General features: G+C 43.7%; 1 pseudogene; it reads left to right on the top strand.

The window, feature by feature from the left end:
- The first annotated feature begins 361 nt into the window (after nt 1-361).
- On the top strand, nt 362-706 carry LOC115653495 (annotated as a pseudogene).
- Nucleotides 707-5,803: the final 5,097 nt, after the last annotated feature.

Here is a 5,803-nt window from a genome sequence, read left to right as displayed (position 1 = left end):
CTGGACTTAATGACCTTTCAGGGTCCCTTCCAGATCTATGAGATAGGTATATATTAATATTTTATTTTTTCTTAATTTGCAAAGATTTAAAGACATGTAACTTCATACACATGAGTAAGCCATTTGACTGCAATGTGACTGTTCGTGGCTGTAAGGTTACATGTGAGCTTAAACTTGTGCAGGACTGGGTCCTAAGAAGATATACTGCATAATATATTGTATTATACCGTGCATTCACTCATTCTCCCATAGTAGTATCTACTTCCATCTCCCAGGCTTAAATAAATACAATAAATAAATAAATAAGGCCAAGACTAGTTGCTTCTTGTATGGGAGAAAAAGCAAGGTTCAACACGGCGGCCGGAGGAAAATGACGAAGGGAACATCGTCATTTGGTAAGCGCCGCAGTAAGACCCATACTTTGTGCCGGCGCTGCGGATCCAAGGCATACCATCTCCAGAAGTCCACCTGTGGGAAATGTGGGTACCCTGCTAAGCTCAAGAGAAAGTATAACTGGAGTTCCAAGGCTAAAAGACGCAAGACCACTGGTACTGGTCGTATGAGGCACCTGAAAAATGTCTACCATCGATTCAGGAATGGATTCCGTGAAGGAACAACACCTAAGCCCAAGAAAGCTGCTGCTGCAGCATCCAGCTCATCTTAAGGACTCATCTGTTTGTTAAAATAAATGGTCTGATCCAGAAAAAAAAAACACGGAGGTAATGTGATGACTCACTAGATACTGTATCCTTCTTCCTTCTGAGTAACAACTGAATCATTATAGATGTGAAAGATGGAAAAGACCAGTTGCTATTAAGCATCAGAGGGGTAGCCGTGTTAGTCTGGATCTGTAAAAGCAGCAGAGTCCTGTGGCACCTTATAGACCAGGCCTGCACAACTTGTAAAGTGGCGAGGGCCACATTACTCCAAAGAAAACAGCTGAGGGCCGAACCCCCCTGGCCCTACGGAAACATCCCCCCCAGCACCTCCCAGCCCCACGGAAACACCCAGCCCTGCAGAAACAAACCCTCCTTCCCCAGCACCACCCCACTAAAACAGCTGTGGGTCAAAAAGGAAGGTTGGGGGAGGGGAGGTGATACTTGATTTTAAATCAACCAGGGGCTTCCAGCTTCCAGCTGAAGAGGTGGCTGGGAGCCCTCAGGGGCAAATTAAAGGGCCCAGGGCTCTGGTGGCTAGGGGAACCTGGAGCTTTGCGGGGCTGGGGCAGGGATTTAAAGTTCCCAGAGCTCCTGCCGCTGAGGGGAGCCTGAGCCCTTTAAATCCCAGCCCCAGTCCATCCGCTGGAGCTGCGGCCGGGATCCAAAGGGCTCTGGGCTGCCCGCAGCCACAGGGAGCCCTGAGCCCTTTAAATCCCAGCCGGGGCTGGGATTCAAAGGGCTCTGGGCTGCCCGTGGCCGGGGAGCCCTGAGCCCTTTAAATCTCAGATGCGGCCGGGAATCAAAGGGCTCTGGGCTGCCCACATCCATGGGGAGCCCTGAGCCCTTTAAATCTCAGCCACGGCCAGGATTCAAAGGGCTCTGGGCTGCCCACATCCTGCAGCACAAGGAGCCCAGAGCCCTTTAAATCCCAGCTGCAGCCCAAATTCAAAGGGATGTGGGCTGCCCACAGAGTGCCATGTGCGCGGGATTTAGAATCCCCCCTTGGATCACACAGTGAGCCTCCGCGGGCCACATGCGGCCTGTGGGCCCTATGTTGTGCAGGCCTGTTATAGACTAACAGATGTATTGGAGCATGAGCTTTCATGGGTGAATACCCACTTCGTTGGATGTAGTTGCTATTAAAAATTCTTAGATACTTTTAAGCTGAATTAGAGGCAGCTGCCCAGTGTCATGGCCAAATTTCTCTTCAGATAATGACACTTTGCCTACCCAAATCCCTGCTCCATAATTGGGTTAGGTAGTCTTCATTTCCTGCCCCTAAACAGTTTTATAGTACTATGGGAGAATTATAATATTTATTGTGCTACATGCTACATAGAATCCTAGAAATGTGAGGCTAGAGGGGACCTTGAGAAGTCATCTAGTTCAGGGGTTCTCAAACGTCATTGATTTGCAACCCCCTTCTGGCAACAAAAATTACTACACGATCCCAGGAAGGGGAGGACTGAAACTTGAGCCTACCTGAGCCCTGTCGCTCCGGGTGGGGGTCCAAAGCCTGAGGGTGAGGAGGCCAAAGCCTAAGGGCTTCAGCCCAAGTCAGGGGACCTGAAACCTGAGCCCTATTGCCCAGCCCTCAGTCTTTGGCTTCAGCCCTGGACAGTGGGGCTTGGGCTTTGGCCTCAGGCCCCAGCAAGTCCAAGCCAGCCTTGGTGACCTCATTAAAATGTGGGTCCCAAACCACTGATCAAGTTCCTTGCCCTGCACTGAGGCAGGACCAAATATATGTAATTAAGATTAAACTAGCTAAAATGAGCTTGTTTTTCTTAAACTCCCCATATACATTACTGAAAAAGAGACCAATTGCATTCATATTACACACGACGCATCCCATTGCAGAATAGAAATCCTTTGGGAAGCCTGGAAAACATAAGAAAGAGTTTTCTAGTTGTGGGGTTTAAAATATTTCTCTCTCATTGACTTTTTGTCTATGTAGTGTTGGCAACCTTCTAGCGGAGTATTTGATGTATGTATGTATTCCATTAACTTAACAAGAACACACCTTTTATGCGGTGTAGCCATACCCTAAGTCAGGTGGCAGCAATGGTGAGTTTGGAAGGATTACCTGGCAGCCTGGGGACTGCTGGATCCCATCACTCTTCATTTAAATGTGTGTTTATGCTAGAGGTTTTTTAAAGGTGTAGGGTTTGTTTGTTTTTTCTGGGAAGTATGGAGGAGTCTGAGCTGGAATCTATTGAAACTTTCAGCCTATGTATGCTTATTTTAGTGTTTCTCTTGCTCTACTACTACGTCTTCTGAGGATGTAAATTCATATTGTTGCTGACTTTTAAGCCCCTAAAGATGTATCATCACCTTACTATCATTGGGAATTGACTGTTGTGTATCCCCCAGTCTTTTAGCTACATTCATCTCATCATGACCTGCTGCTTATTTGAACATTTTAAAATGCCATACTTTTCAACACCCTGCTTCCTTTTGCTGTCACTCTCTCCCCAACGAGACTGAGTTAGCCAGCTCTCTGGCTATTTTTAAGTCTAAACTGAAACCTCTTCTTTCCCTGAGCACTTTAATTTATGTCTGTGGTTTGTACATTCTAACTTTAAGCACCACGATTCCATGTGCTGTATCAGTTTTAAAAATGCTACTGCTACTAGCATTGCTTGGTGAACTCCCATTATGGACTTTTCCAAATAGCTATGTTCATTTTAGTGTTTTTTAGGTATTTGAAGCTTTTTACTAAACTATAATCCACAAATAACAACATAACTTATTTTTCCAAGTTGAAGTAGTAGTCATTTACTTTCTTATGCAGTTTTCCCTCTATTGTTTGTCATATCCTATTTCCCCACCAAATTGTTCCTTTTTCCATTTGGCAAAAATATTTATTTCCTGTTTTCTGAATAGGGGCGAAACAAACTTGGCTGTGTTTGTTTACTTTCTGGTTCATGTATCAGAATAATATAATTAATTGCATTGTTGGAAACTGTGCTTGGTAGTTAATTGAAAGCTAATGAAACATTTATTCCGATGACTAGGAACTGGGGCCTCAAAAACATTAAATGTTGTGAGACTGGTGATAAAATCGCAAGAGTGCCATTATCTGGTGGGACAAGTTAGAGCGGCCCTGATGATCCTCTAATTTATACTAGGGTTTGATTTGAGGTGGAAAGGGGTATAAAGCCACCCAGGTGTGCAGAGCACTACTTTGGTGTATCTGGGGATCTAAAACAATGTCTTCTAAAAGTGTAAATATGCTCATTTTCTTGGAATGTTACAAAGATGACTGTGGCACAGCTTGAGAGCAAAATGGCTGTCATCTCTGCAACTAAGTAGAGTTTTTAGAAATGCTAAGCTGTGGTATGCAGAAAATACAGTCGTCATTGTTTCATAGCTACATTTACCACATCTTCAAAGGCAGCACAGCTAGAGAGCAATGCCACCAAGCAGGTTTTACTTGAAGGAAAGAGAAACCAGCTACATACCCCCACACAACAGATGTCAGGTGAAAAAAAAAATCTTGTTACTGAAAGTTAAGCCTCTTACATAGGGAAGAAACCGCAAATTTATGTCAAAGATTGTTTGGACTACACCTGACATCATCTCAAAGAGACAGCTGGTGCTTCAATTCTAGACAAATAAAGTGGCATTACTCCCAGGATTATAAAGCATCATGCACACCACTGAATGCTGCTAAAGCCCCACCAAGCTGTCACTTTTTTGAAAAAAAGGCTTAGCAGAATTTCATATTGATTAAAACTCTCATGATGTTAAGCAGATTCTACATGAGGCTGCCGACTGAGTTCCCAGTATATCACTTTCACATGGCAGAATGCCTGTTATTAGTTTATATGTTGCTGTCTTAAATGATCTTTACTGTTGGGGTTTTTATTATTATTATTTATTTCTGTTCTTAGTCCTCACTGAACTCCTCTTGCTAGTTAAAAGATTTGTTTTATTGCGAGGACAGGTTTATTTCTATTTGTGAGGAATTTACATGCCTTCCTTCTATTAACATTTATTGTCTATGATGAGAATTTGCTGCTAAGATTGTAGACAAAATAAAATAATCAGTATTGCCAACTTGAAGCATTCAGAAATTCATGAGCCAAAAAAATCACAGGACTGTCTTAAAAATAATGAATCTTTTTAAAAAAAACCTGGGTTTTGTTTGTCTTCAGGTTTTGGGATGTTTAGGGTACACTCTGTGCTCATTTTCAAACTTTTCTCCATGGTGTACTAGAAAATTTCTAAATGAAAGTGGAGATTCTCATGGAATTACCTGACTCCAAGGGCTAGGGCTTTAAGAACACCAAATATCATGAGACTTGTAATAAAATCATGAGAGCTGGCAACACTGTTTAACTGAAATTCCAAAGCAAAAGTCAAAACCTTTAATTAGAACCAGAATCTAAATAACAACATAATATTTTTAAAGTATACTATATTTTGTAGAGGCTTTCTTTCCTTTCAGGTTTTAATGTATCTACATATAGGTGCATATGCCTCAGTTCATTTTGTCTATTGCAGGAAAAGTCCTTTGACTTCCAGCTTTGGAGAAACTGTTTCTTCCGCTGTTTCATTAAACACTAAGTAACACAGCCCAGCCTGTAGCTGGATCTATCTGTTCACTCAGCAATAAGCATCCAGTGTGTAACCAAAACATCTGCAAGTATGTGCCTGAAAGAAAGCTAAATTTGCTAGAAGTCTGGCAATCCTGAATACTAATCCTAGCTCTGGCATAGATTTACTTTGGGCAAGTCACTTATTCTCCCTGCCTCAGTTTCCTCACCTGTAAAATGGTATCATATTTACAATTCATAGGCCATAGAGCTGTGGGGATGGGAGGACCTTGGCCAAACCTGAGCAGCACTGTGACCCTAAGGACCAGGTCAATGCCACTCACTCAGATTTGGAAAGGGTGGATGTAGGCTCATGAGCCAGGGTAGTTAGGCTGCTGGGGGCCTAAGAGGGTAAGATGAGGGTCAGGAAGCTCCTCCACATAAATGGAACTCTGTGGCCCCATCAAATGCCTTGCTCTCATCAGGGGCAGCTCTAGGTATTTTGCTGCCCCAAGCACGGCAGGCAGGCTGCCTTCGGCGGCTTGCCTGCGGGAGGTCCCCGGTCCCGCGGATTCGGTGGCATGCCTGCGGGAGGTGCGCCAAAGC

The sequence above is a fragment of the Gopherus evgoodei genome, chromosome 6 (genome assembly GCF_007399415.2).
Source record: "Gopherus evgoodei ecotype Sinaloan lineage chromosome 6, rGopEvg1_v1.p, whole genome shotgun sequence".
Lineage (NCBI taxonomy): Eukaryota > Metazoa > Chordata > Testudines > Testudinidae > Gopherus > Gopherus evgoodei.
The sequence above is the reverse complement of the archived record's forward strand: the minus strand, read 5'-3'. Positions and strand labels throughout refer to the sequence as shown.